The sequence below is a fragment of the Rattus norvegicus genome, chromosome 4 (genome assembly GCF_021556685.1).
Source record: "Rattus norvegicus strain SHRSP/BbbUtx chromosome 4, alternate assembly SHRSP_T2T, whole genome shotgun sequence".
NCBI lineage: Eukaryota > Metazoa > Chordata > Mammalia > Rodentia > Muridae > Rattus > Rattus norvegicus.
The window spans coordinates 10,746,490-10,762,462 of NC_141537.1; the positions used below are offsets into that span (position 1 = coordinate 10,746,490).

At 51.6% G+C, this 15,973-nt stretch overlaps 1 protein-coding gene across 8 annotated transcripts in view; it reads left to right on the forward strand.

The window, feature by feature from the left end:
• Positions 1-15,973, forward strand: part of Prkag2 (protein kinase AMP-activated non-catalytic subunit gamma 2) — a 241,050-nt gene that overhangs the window by 15,030 nt on the left and 210,047 nt on the right.

The following is a 15,973-nucleotide window of genomic DNA, read 5'->3' on the forward strand; positions in this document are numbered from 1 at the left end:
ACAACAGAAGGGTTGCCCAGAAGTATTCAGGGAGCCTTCAGCAAAGAGACACTGTGGCCTTGGGCCTCACATGCAGCCATGACAAATCCATTCCCTCAAGCTAAAACATGATGTGTTCTGAGGTACTGGAGGATCATATGTGTACGTGTACAAGTATTTGTATTCACAGGTGCATGTGTACATGTGTGTTTATACATGTATTTGTAGGGAGACCGTATAAAAAGACATACATGCACATTATAGTATGATCCAGACTCCAAATACAAATCTACTTGGTTTTAAACCAGCTCAGGGTCAGCTCTGCTCTGTTAGGTAGGAGCTAACAGGCACAGTGATAGTGACCACGCTGAACAAGAGTGGGTTAGGGTTTCGTCTTTGGGTTCTTGGCTAGGCATCCAAGTGTCTCTTGCAGGAGGTGGGGGTGGGGGGGACCTAGCATGGAGGTCCCAGCTTCCTCACCTATGAAGCGAGAGGTTTATGTTCCACTGTGGAAACTGGAAGGAAGCAGTGTGGTCTGGTAGGAAGAGTTGGAGTTGGGGTCAGAGGCCCTGGCGTGAGCCACTGTCTGCTGAGCAGTGGAGAGCAGTGGACACTAGCGGATTAAAATGGGGCATGTCCAACCAGTGACTGTTTTTAAACTGCAGAATGATAGATAACCTTGCAGGGTTAACCAAGTATGTGGCTCACCCACCGTATGACTTGCTAGAGCAATTTTAAACAGCTGAGCTTTGAAAGAGAAAATCCGGCATTGGCAACCCTGTCATCTTGCAGGCTCCTCCTCGCCTAGTCTGCCGATTTCACTTCCTGCTCCAGGCTCTTGCTACACTCACTCATCCATCATTGGGTCTGTCTTTCCTCTTCCGAAGGCCACGCCTAAGGGTAGCACATGGCAGGCCAGCCCTTGGTTGTCATGATCACCACCTGTTTTTAAAAAAGTTCAAGCAGAAAAAAGGTACCCCCAACAACTCCATCAGGGAAGGGCTGAGGGGGAGGGGGAGGGGAGAGGGAGAGAGAGAGGGAGGGAGGGAGAGAGAGAGAGAGAGAGAGAGAGAGAGAGAGAGAGAGAATCTCCAAAGACCCGAGATTTCACAGAGAGCTCCTGGGACTCCATTTTGTGGGAGGTTGTTAAGGTTGTTAAAGTTTTGTCAGCGCTGGAGTGAAGGCCCAGTGGAGGCTACACTGCTCTCCCTGCACCTCTTTGCTGCTCTGAAATAGCCAGAGAACTGATGAGGGAGGGGTCAAGGTCTCCGCACTTCCTCAGAGATCCAGGCGGACGGCAACACCTACAACCATTTCTTTCCCAGACCTCCTCCTAGGAGTCCAACGGGACAAAAGCATTCATAATGCAGCTATGTTCCTGAGTGACCCTGGGTATCTCGTAGCTTCTCAGGGCCCTGAGCACCCCTTGCTGCAGTTAGTAATCTGGAGGCGTACCCTTCCAGACAACAAACGAGTGTCCTGCTCTTCTAAGGGCCACAGCCTGGGGATTTGCTTTATTCCTAGCTAATGGTGTCTCAGTCTGGGCTGTCGCCCTGCACCCGTGTTCATTGATAAAGCTGTGGTCATTAGCAACTCGCTTCAGAGCCAGCAGCCTTCTGGAATCTGGGAGTAGACTGTGGAGTGGAGTGGAAAGCCAAGAGCTCTCCTCATTTAGCTCTGCTCAGGGCTCACTGGTAGCTATCTTACCAGATGCCCCTCCCCTGGATGAGCAGGAGGGCCTGGCTTCCCTCTTACTAACCCACGCAGGTAGGGAGGTGTGCAGTCCGTGTTTGGACAATAGGTGGAAGCAAACGGAAGATTAAGATGTTTGTGATACAAGATTCAGAGGGATCTGTGGATGAGGAAAATGTCCTGAGCTTTTGTTTCTAGAAGCATCCACCATGGCCCTTCTGGCCCATCAGTCTTCTCCAGTAAGTAGGAATGATCTCCTTGGACATCAAGGGTTAAGGGTTAAACAATGAGGAGGAATCCAAAAGCTGGCAGGTTTTGCTGAGCTGGGAATGTGGGGATGTTCCTGGCAGTCACCTCTAGAGAGAAGCCAGGCATCCATGACAGGAGCGTGAGGACCGCCCCGATGTCCTGTGCATAGCCGATCCCTGCCCTGATGCCCAGCATCACACCAGGTGTCACTGCCGTAGCTGTTGCTGGCAGAGGTTCAGTACAGGGAGTGGCCATGAGGTGGATGAGGCCCTGCGTACTGAGGGAGCAGGTTTTAGAAGGGGAAGTAGTTTAGCAAAAGCAGAAGCTGCTGTATGCCAGACAACAAGCCCAAGGGCTTCAGAAGAGAACGCGCTCTGAGCAGGCACCCGGCGGCAGCACCAGAGCTTGCTTCGGTTCTGGAAGGCCGTGTTCCGTCCAGACAGCCATTGGAAGAGGCCTGGCTCTATTACAGTAACCTGACTGAAATCCCTCTGACGTGGGCCACAGGCCTTATCTCCCCAGCTCTGGGTTTCTTTGGTTTTCCATATTTCCACCCCTCCGCCTGAAAATGAAACCTTCCATGCCAGATGTCTCGGCGGCGAGGGTACAGACGGCCCCCTTTCGGTTGACCATTCTTCAGACGCCGAGAAGGCAGGGTACTGAACACACTGCTGGAGGAGAGAAACCTGATCACCCACCGCGTGGCTGCTCACCGAGCGTTTCTCCTCTGTATCGACAGATCTTGCTTCCAGCAGGATTGTCAGAGATCAAGAGGAGAAAACTGGTCTTCAATGTCTTCCTTAGTCTCCCTGGCATCAGACAGAATTAAACTCAGTGACATGGAGTTGGGAAGAGGGCTCAGTGGGTAAAGTGCTGGCCAGTCTAGCCTAATCAGTGAACCTTGGGCCCTGGTGGAAGACCCTGTCTCTAAAACCATGCAGAAAGCTCCCGGGGAACTACACTTGAAATCGACCTCTGGTCTCCACACACACACATATGCATAACACACACACCCATATGAACACCCACCCCCGCCCACCTCACCTGTCCCTGCCCTGCCCCCACACAAGACACCTCAGTGACTTGAACTGATTTACCACAGCATCGTCTGACCTCTGTGCTCTTCCCCAGCACCCGGTTTTGGGTGAGGTGGGACAGTAGCAGAGCCAGTTGAGGGAGCATCTTTCCCTTGACCAGTGACAGTGGAGGCGGGAAGGAGAGCAGGACTCTAGAGTCTGCCTAACTGATTTGAACCCAGGCTCAGGATTCCACTGCTTGGTGTGAGCCTTGGCCTGTTGATCCAGTAGGGCTGGTGGCTTCTCTTGAGCTGTGGTTCCCGACTTCCTACAGGACGGAGCACCACCAACGTGGGCTATTCTGAGACAGAGCCTAGAACAAGTTCCCATTTGCCTGATGCGCTCTCCCCACCCCCACCCCCAGGGAATATTGCATCTACTGGCCAGTTTCTTTGTAGCCTCAATAAGAGAGCACTTTGACTCCATCTTTCGGTAAAGGGTGCCCCTGTGGGTATGTTTCCCTTTCCAGGAAGTTTCTGGAATGTTGAATTAACGAGTTAAGGTAAGCCTTCAGCCGAGGTCTCCCATGGCTGTCAGAGTGCCTAGAATAGATATGGACTGGCACGGCTTCCTGCCTCTGTACTGACTCGTTCTACAGACCCTTCACCGGGTCCAGCCTCCTCAGGGTCACTATCTCGTGAGCACTGCAGCACTCAGGTTTTCTATACGGGAGCCCCAGAGTCCGACAAGGGGGCTGCATGGCCACGGCATATTCTAGAAACGGACAGACAACAGACTAGCGGGAAACAGCAGGAGTGAGGTTCCCCAGGCTACAGCTGTCAAGGTAGAAACGCGATTCTCACCTCCAAGGTGATGAGGTAGTTAATTTTTTTTAAAGATTTATTTATTTATGTATGAGTACACTGTTGCTGTCTTCAGACACACCAGAAGAGGGCATCAGATCTCGTTACAGATGGTTGTGAGCCACCATGTGGTTGCTGGGATTTGAACTTGGGACCTCTGGAAGAGCAGTCACTGCTCTTAACCACTGAGTCCTCTCTCCAGCCCGAGGTAGTTAATTCCAGAGCCGAACATGAGTCAACACGGCCCGAGAACACAGATTCAGGACACCCCGGATTCCGTGTTCCCGTGTTGTGACAGTTTGGTGCAGTTTTCACAGTAGTAGAGCAAAGGTCACATAACAAGGCACTTTTCCAGTGCGTTGGTGGGGACAGCAGGCAGGTGGTTCCCACGAGGCGGGAGAAGCTCCGCTGTGGGCTTCAGATGCTGCCCCACAACACGCTCAGCCTTAAGGAATTAGTGGTCTGAAAAGTTAGTGCACTCCAAGGACGTTCGCCTGTCCATCACAGGGGTGTTAGTTCAGACACAGGAGCGGGCAAGGGATGGCTGCTGAGGGGCTCCAGATCACCAAAGATCAGCTGTAGTTTGGCTCTGTGCCTTCAGCGTTTCAAGTTTCTACCATCACCCAAGGACCGATCCGTTCATCTGCCTGGCAGAAGGTTCAGTGGAAGGCATGGCTTCTTTCTGGGGACCTTTGTTCACAGAACCCACTCAGCGATGGCAAATGTTTGCGGAATGTGTCCCCCTAAAAGATACATGGGCGTCCTAGCCTCAAATTCCTCAGTATGTAGTCTTAGAAGGCAGGGTCATTTCAGATGCGGTGAGACAATGTCTCTGAGAGGAAGAGAGGGACACCAGAGACATCAGGTGCACCTGTGTGACCGTGAAGGCAGAGAGGCACCTGCACTTGCAACTGAGAGCCAGGGGTTGCCAGGAGCTAGGAGAAGCCCAACGAAGCCTCCCTACAGGATTCAGAGGGAGCCCGCTCTGTGCAGACCTCCAGGCCTGCAAGGCGACGTGGCTTTAAGTCCTTCCCTATTGTGGGGTCCTCCTCCAGCAGCCGGGTGCAGTGGGACTGCTGCTTTGCAAGGCTGCGTTCCTAGGTCCCCAGACGCAGAGACCAGCAGAGACCTGGAGAAGGTGAGAGACAGAAACTCTCCGCTACAGGTTTCCCTGTAGTCATCCGAGTATCTCAGACTCTCACAGAAGGGAGGGGCCTCATATCAGGGAGGTTGGAGGGCGTTGTCAGCCCTGAAACCTGCCCCTGGCCACCTCGTCTCTTCAGTGTGCCAAGGCAGAGGGGGTACCCACTCCTTCCCTTCCCTAACTCCAGGGTCGCCTGAGACTACCCGAACCATACTTTTTCTTCATGCAGAACACAGACAGGAGCCGTGGGAGCCACAAGCCCAGGCTGGCAGCCTTGCTTGGACCCACTCTGTGCACAACAGCTACCTCTACCTCCAAATTGGCCCAATCTGGAGCAGGGCACAGGGGTGGCACTGTTGGCTACTTGAGTTATGAAGGCCAGATGAGATGGGGCATGTTAACTAAGTCCAGTCTTAATTTTTAAAGTTAGCTGTTATACTTGCTGTGTTTTCTCGTTCCAGATACACCCAGAGACATTTAGAATTAGTCTGTCTGTGCTCCTGTAACAAGAATGCTCAAAGTTGGATAAAATGCAAATAAATAAATACATTTATTTCTCAAATTCTGGAATCTTTGATTCACCCCCAGCCCCCAAGCCCTCCACCCCTCACAACTTTGTGTAGCCCTTCAGGCACTCTTTAATAACCCACCAAGCCCCAGCGTTGCCCATATAATCATGGGTGTTGGGCCATCCACTGGAATGGCTGACCAAACATGACCATAGCCTTAAAGAATTCTGGTTCTCCCTCCCCGCAAAGCCATCAGCTGCCTATCGATCCTCTCCTGCAATGGAGGCTCCTGATCCCTACGCCTGCTCCGAGCTGGAGTGTTGGTCATGCTGGTCGTGGGAAGGGCTTGCACAGACAATGGAGGCTCTGTGAGTCCAGAAGACATTGTTTCACACCAGGCCAGCCTGGCCTCTTCCTCCCCAGAGCCCGAGCCTTAGTCGAAGGTGTGCGCTTCCCTCTCGTGGTTGAGTCTCTGCGTTTGACCAGTTCCTACACTGCATGTGTGAGGGTGCCCATCTGTGGGTGCTGGGGTGCAGGTGTTTAACCAGCTCCACTGAAGGGTGGCTCTGATGTGTAGGCTTGCTGATTGCTGTGCTGTGAATCTCTGTGTCAGACTGCAGCTCGATGCCGGTTCACGGAGCCAGAAAGAGAGGATCTGGATCCCAGAAGCCTTCGATGGCTACCGGCTCCCCCAGCCTGATAGGCTCCCTGCCAGGAGTCAACCCGCGGTATGACCTCTTGGCTTTATACTACTGAGGCATGAAGCGTATTGTGTGAGAACAAGGCGAGGCCGTGCCTAGGTAGGAGGGCAGGCCTGGGGTGTGACTGGCCAATCCCCGGTACTAAAGAACTTGGATTCTCAGACTGGCCCGTTCTCACATTGGAGCCATCTTTTCAGAGAGTGAGCCAAGCCCCAGGAGAGGACCCCAGGACACGGTCAAGAGGGGACAAGGGACATCGAGGAGACAGCCTTAGTTGGATGCTTCGAGGGGCTCTCAGGCTCCAGGAGCCCATGAGGAGAGTAGACCCTTGGATTGGGAGTCTGGAGACAGCTGGAGGTGACTTGAAATGAGAAACAGAACTGCTCTTGGGGGATGTCAGCCTTATGTGGTTTTTCCCTCCTAACTTGGGTTTTTAATCCTGTCAGGCCCAGCTCAGCTCAGCACCCCAGGGAAAAGCCAGCAGCTCAGGGGCTTCTTTTGCTCGCCTGACCTGGAGGAGTATTGCTGCCGGCACCCACTCAGCTGTCAGCGCCCGCTCAGCTGCATGGTATGGCTGGCACCAGCGGCGTGACTGCTGGTGTGCACCCACAAGGACACTACATTTCCAGAAACTGGGCTTGAGTTAAGGTCACTGTCTTCAGTGTCCTGGTGTTTTCACTGGGAAACCCCAAAAACATTTCGACCTGGTTGCTTGCCCACTGAGCATCGTCCCTGCAGGCTTGGGCTTTGCACCTTGTAGCCAAGGCACTTCAGGGCTGGCAGGTAGCACCCTCGCTTGCCTTCTCCCTTTAGTGGCTCTGAGGCCTGAGGGCCAGGGACTTGTGTCTGCCTGAGGATGATCGAGCCTTCTGTTCTCTGTCCCTGGGTGGGCAAGAAAGGGACGCAAGTTTTTCATGTGTTGTCAACCACGACCAGAGAGCAGCTGGTTCGAGATGTTTTAGTTGGGCCTGATTCTCCAGACAGCTGATTCCACATTAATTTATTTTCTTCATTTAGTTAAGAATTCATTAATCTAATGAAGTTGTTCCAGTTCCAGCTTAAATTTCCGTGGGAGTCTCCTCACCGCCTCTTACTAGTGTGGCTAGAGAGACGGGACCAGCATTTCAAGCCTACAGCTTTGGGAGCAAAAGCCTCAGGCAAAGATCCATTCATCCTCTTTGGAAGCACACCAGGAAGATAGTGGCTCAACTTTCCTCCACAAGTTTGCTTTTTTTTTTAGAGGGGGTGATAGATTTATTAGACTTGGGGGAACTAACAGAGTAACAGCTTGGAAAGCATAGCAACGGCCGCGGCCGTGGGATAGCTGAGCCAGTCTGGCAATGGCCCTGGGACATGTTCCTTGGGAATGTTGGGTCCATCCAGATTCTGCAGAAACCCTAGAGCTCAAAGGGGGCATCTGATGGGTAGAAGCCTTGGGACCTTGCAGAATGAAACAGCCCTACTGTGCACCAGCTCTCTGAGCTATCACATGTGGGCCCAGAATCTTCCTGTGATTGCCGTACACGTGTGTATCCATGCCAGAGGGCTGTGCGCTCCTGGAGATGTGGACACCTGTGTGTTGGTCTGAAGCCCAAAGAGCTTGCCCATTGTTTTTAAATGCTTGTGAACCGACTGTAAGCTACATCCCCAGACCCCAAATATGCCACTCAGTGCGAAGCGTCCTCTAGGATGGAGAACTGGTCCATGAAGGGAAGGCCATTGTTTACCTGTGCCTACCTGCACACTGAAGGCCGGAGTCGCTTAGAGAGAGTTTGACAGATGAGGCATATCAAAGCATGATTTAAATCATTGAGGGATGCCTTCTCCTCCCTTCCCTGACTGTAACATCCGTAGCCACAGGGCCTTGGTCACACTGCCACCACCATTTCTGTCTGCCATTACCGATGTCATCACCCATCATCATCATTACTGACCATCGCCATTGTCATCACCCACGTTCATCCACATTCACCACCGTCATCACCACCATTGTCACTGTGATCACCGTCATTACCAGCTGTCACCAGTGTCACCCACCTTCGTGCATTTTCACCACAGTTATCATTACCCACCATCACCATTCACCATCCCGGCCATCACCACTATCACCATCATCCGTACTTACCACCACTCCCTGGAGACCCCTCCAAGGTAGCTCAGCAGGGCTGGTAGCACATTCTGGGGTCCCAGAACCCGTCATCCCCAGGGCCGCTGCTCAGCCGCTGTACTGGTTGGATGAGAATGGCCTCCACAGGCTCCTGTGTTTGAATCCGGAGGTGCAGCCTTAGAGGAAGTATGTCCCTGGGGGTGGGTTTTGAGACCTTGAGTCAGTCAGTCTAGTCAGTCAGTCTGTCTGTCTGTCTGTCTGTCTGTTTCTCTCTCTCTCAGTCTCGGTGTAGAACTCTCAGCTATTTCTCCAGCACCATGTCTGCCTATGTGCCACCGCGCTCACCACCTGATGAGATTAGCTCACCTCTGAAACTCTAAGCAATGCTCCTATGAGAGCTGCCTTAAAACAATGACTGAGACAGCTGCCTCATCAGCCGCCGCCCTACCATGGCTCTCAGTGGCCGAGACCTGGACCCGCCTCTGCTAGCAGGCGACCCAAATAATGTCTTCTTAGAACTTTCTCTGTAGTTACAAATGTAGTGCAAACTGCGAGGCTTGCAGGGCCTGGCCCTCGGGCTCCAGTTCCGGGTCCAGTTCTCTCCTGTCAGTGTTCCAGCTAGCTGCTCAACCTGCACAAGCCTCTCTGGGGGAAGTCAGGTCTTCCTGCCGAGCCCTACTTGATTCTCTCAAAATCCCGGGGACCGGACAGAGGTGCAGCCCTGCTGCCTGGAGCTGCCTTACTTTCCTCTGCCGTGGCTTCCTGTGGTGTCAAAGGAAGGGGGCCCTTGCTATGTTGAGCTGTCAGGCCAGGTCCCCTTTAGGCTCCTTGAAGGCTTGCTCTAGTGGGTCCGTGACATTGCAGGTGAGCACAGACTGGGTGCCAGGCTGGAGTTCTGGATCCCAAATAAGAATCAGATGCCACAGAGCCTTCTCGCTCTGGTGGATCACAAGACAAGGCAGCGTTTCCTGATACCCTGCTGAGGGAGTAGATCTTTTAGGGGAAGCAGTAGCAAGCTTCTGACCATATTAATAGAGAATATGGAGCGCTGTGTAAGCAGGTTGCAGGAGGGCAAGCAGATGGAACCGAATATGGGTTCGCCAAGTAAGAATCGAGAACTAGGCTCATGGACAACCATCATAGCCTAGGTGGTGCCTGGAGCAGGGATGGATGACAGGGACCACGGATGGCTCCTGAGGTGCTTGCCACAGCCACCCTCACTTGCTCTCCATCATTGTTTGATGTCTTCATCCTCTGGGTGTCCCCGCTCCCCATCTTCGGGTTAATCTCTGTAATTGGCTCGTGACTGAAATAGCACTTTCGAATTCTCAAAAATGTGTTTTCTTATGCAGACTTGAAGCCAGCAAGCTGAGATTTGGGAGCAGCGAAGGCTCTGTGTGTTCCCTTCTAGATTAGGGAAGACTGGCTCCTGCAAGAGAGCCTTGCTCTTCCTGGGGCACCATGGCTAGTAAGCCAGGTAGGACACGCCCAGGAAACTTGAAATGAGGGTGACAGGGTCAGGCTACTCAGCCAGCGTGCTAAGAGGACCGAGGGAGGCAGAGGATTAAGGCCAGCAGGGCTGCTGCCTGCCCAGGCCCAACTCGAGGTCTTTGTGACAAGCCCCCTGTGATCACAGAATTGTGCTTCAGGCAAGGGGGCTGTTGCCAGCCCCTGCTGGCTGTGCCTCTGGTGTTACTGTCATTGCCTTTAGAAGCAGAGGGACCACCATAAGTGCAGGTGAGACTAAACTAGAACACCCATCTCCTGTTCCTTCTGTCCCCACATAGCCTTGGTGATCCCCCATGCCTGGGAGTCTCTCCTCTGTCCCCATGAAATTAGTCATCTCCAAATATGGGATTTTATTTTAAGGAACTGAACTTTCTCTTAGTTAAAAATGCCAAATCTAACCAATTTCCTTTCACTGTGGTGCATCTGGGTAGACTGGTGCTGTGGGTTTGACTCACTCTGCCCTGCTGTGACACCTCCCCTCCAAGTTGTGATGTCTGTAACAAGGAGAGATACATGTAGAGAGTTTCCATGTGGTCTTATGTTTTTTCATGGATGTCTGGAGCCCAGGCTAGTCTTGAACCTGTAATCCTCCTGCCTCAGCCATGGGGCCCCAAAGTGTTTCATAGCCCTGAGGCACAGAACCCACAGGAAAACGCTAGCCGTTTGGCTGCAGGGCCTCCATGCGGGGTGTTTTGGCCAACTTGCCTGAGCTGAACCCTTTGGTGGTAACCCCCACTCACCTTCCACCTCTGTATCTCTTCAGAGTTCTGAATGGACTTGTCGCAGTGTTAAGTGAAACACTCAGTTGTTGGGTGATAGCTGTAGATGCACAGAACTTAGGGTTTGATTGAGGGGCATCAGCATGCCAGTCAGGTAGCCGGCAGGACTAAAGGAGGCGACAGAGATTCAGGCAGACAGAGTTGGAGAGGGCTTTGGTGGATCTCGGCTTTGTGGACCCTGTCTGAGTATGACCTCACCGTTGGCTGCTACTCAGTCAACCCGTCCTTAAAATCACGTACTTCAGCTTAGCTTTCCCCATGTCTCCATACTGTCTCCTTCTGTTCTGCTGCAGTAACAGAATGCCTGAGATGGATTACTTACTAATTGCAAAATTACCATTGACTATACAGAAACTTTCTTACTCTCTTGGGAGTTGGGAAGTTCCAAGGCCCAGCAGTGCATCTAGGGATGGCCTTGTTGCAGATGGGTACACTGGTGACATGTGGTGCTGGCAAAACACTCCAAAGAGCCATACCTACCCTCCCACTGCAAACATTCACCCACAGAGTACGTTAAAGCATTCCCGGGAGCAGATCCTTCTCTTCATAATCCCCTTTGTCCTGGCCACTTTTAGTCAACTTGATACAAGGTAGAGTCCTCTGAAAAGGGACCTCGAAAGAGAAAGTGCCTCCAGAAGACAGGGCAGAAGGCGAAACTGTAGAGCATTTTTTAAAATTAGTGATTGATGGAAGAGGGCCCGCCCTTTGTGGGAGGTGCCATCCCTGGGCCAATGGTTCTGGGTTCTATAAGAAAGCAGGCTGAGCAAGCCATAGGGAGCAAGCCAGTAAGCAGCACCTTCCATGGCCTCTGCATCAGCTCCTGCCTCAGGTTCCTGCCCTGTGTGAGTTCCTGCCCTGTCTTCCTTCAGTGATGAACAGTGATGTAGAAGTGTAAGCCAAAAATAAAGCCTTTTCTCCTCAACTTGCTTCATTTTTTTTTTTCTGTAGAAGCCCTAATTAGAACTCCCTTCAAAGATCCTGCCTCCGAATTCCAGGAACACAGGATAGCTTTGGAGTATCAAGTTTCTAAAACTAGAATTCTGGGAGACAGACTCTCAGGCACTGGCAATTTATGGGAGGACTCAAGACACAGAGTCTAGGTTTTGTTTAACAGAAAGTCGGCCAGTAGAAGAGGGTGGGGTACCCCCAAGACTAGGTACTGAACCCCACATTGATCTTCAGTCATACCAACTGAACAGGCTAGAAGACCCCGTACACACACTCCCTTCTGTGCCCATCTGGAGCTACATCCAGACAGGAGGCCAGAGCTTGGGTTGGGAGTGCTACTGTGGCTCACATTAGTTCCTGTACTTGCACACTCACATGCATGTACCACACAGCACACACACACTCTCACACACTCACACACACATATTCACACACACACACATACAGGTACCACACATACACACACACGTACACACCCCCACACACTCACACACACATACACACACACTCACACACACATACAGGTACCCCCCCTCACATATATGTACCACACACACACATACACTCTCTCTCTCACACACACACACACATACTCACATATATGTACCACACACACTCACACACACATACTCTCTCTCACACACACACATACTCACATATTTTTGTACCACACACACACATACACACACACACACACTCTCTCTCTCACACACACACTCACACATACACATACACAGTCATACACACACACACACACACACACACACACACACACACACGCCATGGAGAGTGATTGAGGTACCAACATTGACCTCTGACTTCTATGCAGTTTTAGAATGCATAGAAGCACACATAACACATATACACACAAACACACATGTGCACGCACACATGCAAATAAACCATAGAGTTCTAAGTGAGTTAGCCAGTGTGATGTGCTTTGGGTCCTGTGTCTTTCCAAAATTAGACTTGTTTGTAGGTATTTCGGCTTGGGTACACTGGTCCTTGGAAACATGCTTGTGGCTTCTGTTTGGCAGAGCCCCATTGTGGGATGTCTCCTTTCTTGGTTGTACCCAGCGTAAAAGTGACAAGGCGGCCCTTCATGGGGCAGGCTCTGTTTTCATCATGGAGCATGCCTGACTGTCCTGCCTCACGCTGTTGCCAGCCATCCCTGGCAATGCTCCCAGGCTAGGAGAGCCACGCTACCCAGGGAGCCCGCAAGCACCAAAAGTGTCCCAACCCAGATGAGAAAATGGGGTGGGGGTGGGGGATGATCCCTGCAGTAGGATTCAGACTCATGAGCTGTGAGCGTGTTTGTACATTGTCTTTTCTTTGACCAGTAGGCCAAGGCGATTTAAAGTTGCATTTGGATTGGAGGAGGGTAAGTGGGTCACAGGATCAGCCACACATTGCATCTTGATTTTAAAGAGAAGCAGTGCTCCTGGACCACGGTACTACCAGATTATAGGCAACAGTGGCTGCTGCTGCGGTAGGAGGGGCTGAGCACGAACCTGCTTTGGGTTTGTGTCCGGCAGCTGGGGCGGCCGGACCTCAGAGTGGGCAGATCCATGAAACAGTGAGCGCACACACCACAGACCCTAATTTGGGTATTTTTGAGCAGCTGTGGACAGAGATGAGGGTGATGGTGTAGAAGGGAAGGAAGGAGGGAGCTGGCGGTTGGTAGAGTGTTCCCATTAGCACACACAAAGCTCCAGGTTCTATCGCCGGCGTGATGTAACCCAGCCCCGGTGATTCATGTTTGTAATCCCAGCACTGGAAGGCATGGGCAGGAGATTCTCAGCTACTTAGTGAGTTCAAGTCCTACCTGGGCTACAGGGTAGAAGAAAGGGAGAGAGGGAGCAGGGTCTGATTTGTTAGAAACTTTCTAAGGGGGAATATGAATATATATACATATATATTCATATATATACATATATACATATATATATACACATATATCTCAGATTAAACCACTGTCCCCTGTCTGAACCAAGATCTCAGTCTTGCTCTCAGTACCCTGAATGTGACCTTACTTGAAAGTGATGTAACTAGGTAAGTACATCACCCCAATCCAGCCAGACTGCTGTCCTCATGAAAGGAGCAGTTCTGTGGGGAGGAGCATGTGTTAGGGTTTTTATTGTTGTGGAGGAACACTATTCCCACAGTAAAGGACGACATTTAATTGGGGCTGGCTTACCGGTTCACAAGTCCATTATTGTTACGGTGGGAAGCAAGGCAGACATGGCGCTGGGGAAGGAGCTGAGGCTCCACACCTTGATCTGCAGTCAGCAGAAGGAGACTGCATGCCCCACCTCTGTAAGACCTCAAAGCCCACATCCACAGTGACACACTTCCTCTTACAAGGCCACACCTCCTAATAGAGCCACTCCCTATAGCCAAGCATTCAGACTCAAGTCTATGGCAGTCATTCCCACTCCAGCCACCACAAAGCACTTGCCTTGCAAGCTCCTGGACCTGAGTTGGAATCCCGGCACCTACTTACAAAGTTAGGCAAGGGACTACAAAGATAACTTACCAGTTAGAGCACTGACTGCTGTCCCAGAGGCCCGATTCCCAGCATCCTGTTCACAACAGTCTGTAACTCCAGTGTAAGGGGATCTGATCCCCTCATCTGGCCTCTGTAGGCACCAGGCATGACCGTGGCACACATATATACATATATGTAGGAAAAACATACATGCACATAAAATAATAATTTTTAAAAAGCTGGGCATGGACGTGCACTAATCCCAGTGCTGAGGAGGGTGGAATTAAGAGGACTTCTGCATTTTCCTGGGGTCCCAGTGTTTATTAAGGACTCTATCTCAAGAGAGTAAGACAGAGACTGTGACAGAGCAGGACACTCATGCCCTCCTCTGACCTCTGTATGGGCATCCAAACACGATTACATATATCATACACATATACAACACACACACACAGGGATCTGGACACAGACCCTCACATAAGGCGATGCCATGTGAAAATGAGGGCTGAGACTGGGGGATGGACTGCTTGGATCCTCTTCCTACCAGGGTAACCAGCTGCCTGAGCTCTCACGGATGAAGGGTTTACTGGGATATTCGGCCTTTTGTGTTATCGGGGACTGTCCTGAACAAACCACCCTCGCTGGCCGTGCTGAGCGCTGGCCGTGCTGAGCGCTGGCCGTGCTGAGCTGCTGTTCTCTCGATTGCTGTGTTTCGGACTTACTTTGGGACAGGAAAGGGAGTACAGGGGTCTTAGGGCAGGAAGGAAGGGTGACCTTGCTGCTGCTGCTGCTGACAAGAGCTCGAAACACCTTGTCTGTGATGCTGGAAAGGCCCTCACCTAAGTGTTTGTCCCAGTGGAAAGGACACACTGAACAAACACCGGGCTCCGAGTGGGAAGGTGACCGAGGTTCCACGCTGTGGAGCCAAACGCGTAGGGAGCTTCCTGCATCTGTAGACTGTGGCCCGCTCAGTGATCTGTGAGCCTCCTGCAGAGGCACAGCCATTGTCCCTCTCACTGTCCCTCCAGCTGAGAGGAAGCTCACTGCAGTTGTGTGGCCCTAGGAGTGAAGGGTAATGCGTGTTTATGCAAAGGTCACCTTTGTCACCTTGTTTTTAAGATCTTGGGTAGTTGGGGAGCCACGGGCACACGTGGGGTGGGGTGGCACACACCTGTGATTACGGCACCCGCGGTTCTGAGATGGGAGCGTCCTTGATTTCCAGACTAGTGCCATTTACAGAGCAGGACCCTGTCTCCAAAACAAAATTAAAAATTAAAAGAAAGGTATCACTGAGGATACAACAGCGGTGACCCCAGTCCATGGCTCTCCCTCATAGCAGGCCCTCTCGTGTTCATAAGGTCTCAAATAAAGACAGGGGAGAAATAGTAAGTATGAACTGAGCACCTGGGAAACCAGAGCTCAGAGCTCAGTGGGACGCAGTGGACAGACTTCAGCTGTCTGTGACAGTGTCTCTGCTAGCTCAGGCTGGCCTTGATCTACCCCAGGATGACCTTGACCTCTTGATCCTTCTGCTTCTAGTTCCCAAGTGCAGGAGTTACAGTCAGGAGCCACAGACTTCTCTCTTGTGTTAATGGCCCTGCTCCAGACCCTGTTTTCTTTGGAACCCCCCAGACTGAAGGGTCACTCTCTGCTTGGATCTGTGCATGACAGAGATAAGAAAAAGGTATCAGGCACGTGACAGTTATTTTGAAAAACTCTTTTACTTTAATTTTATTTCATATGTATGGGTATTTTGCTTAAGTGTGTATGTGTGTGTGTATGTGTGTGTGTGCGTGTGTGCGTGTGTGCGTGCATGCGTGCAGTGCCTGAGGAGGCCAAGAAAGAGTGCAGAATTCTCTGGGATGGGAGCAATAGACAGTTGTGGGCCACTGTGTGGGTGCTGGGAGTTGAACCTAGGTCCTTTGGAAGAACAGCTAGTGATCTTAAGCACTGAGTCATCTCTCCAGTTCCAAGACAATTTTTTTTCTT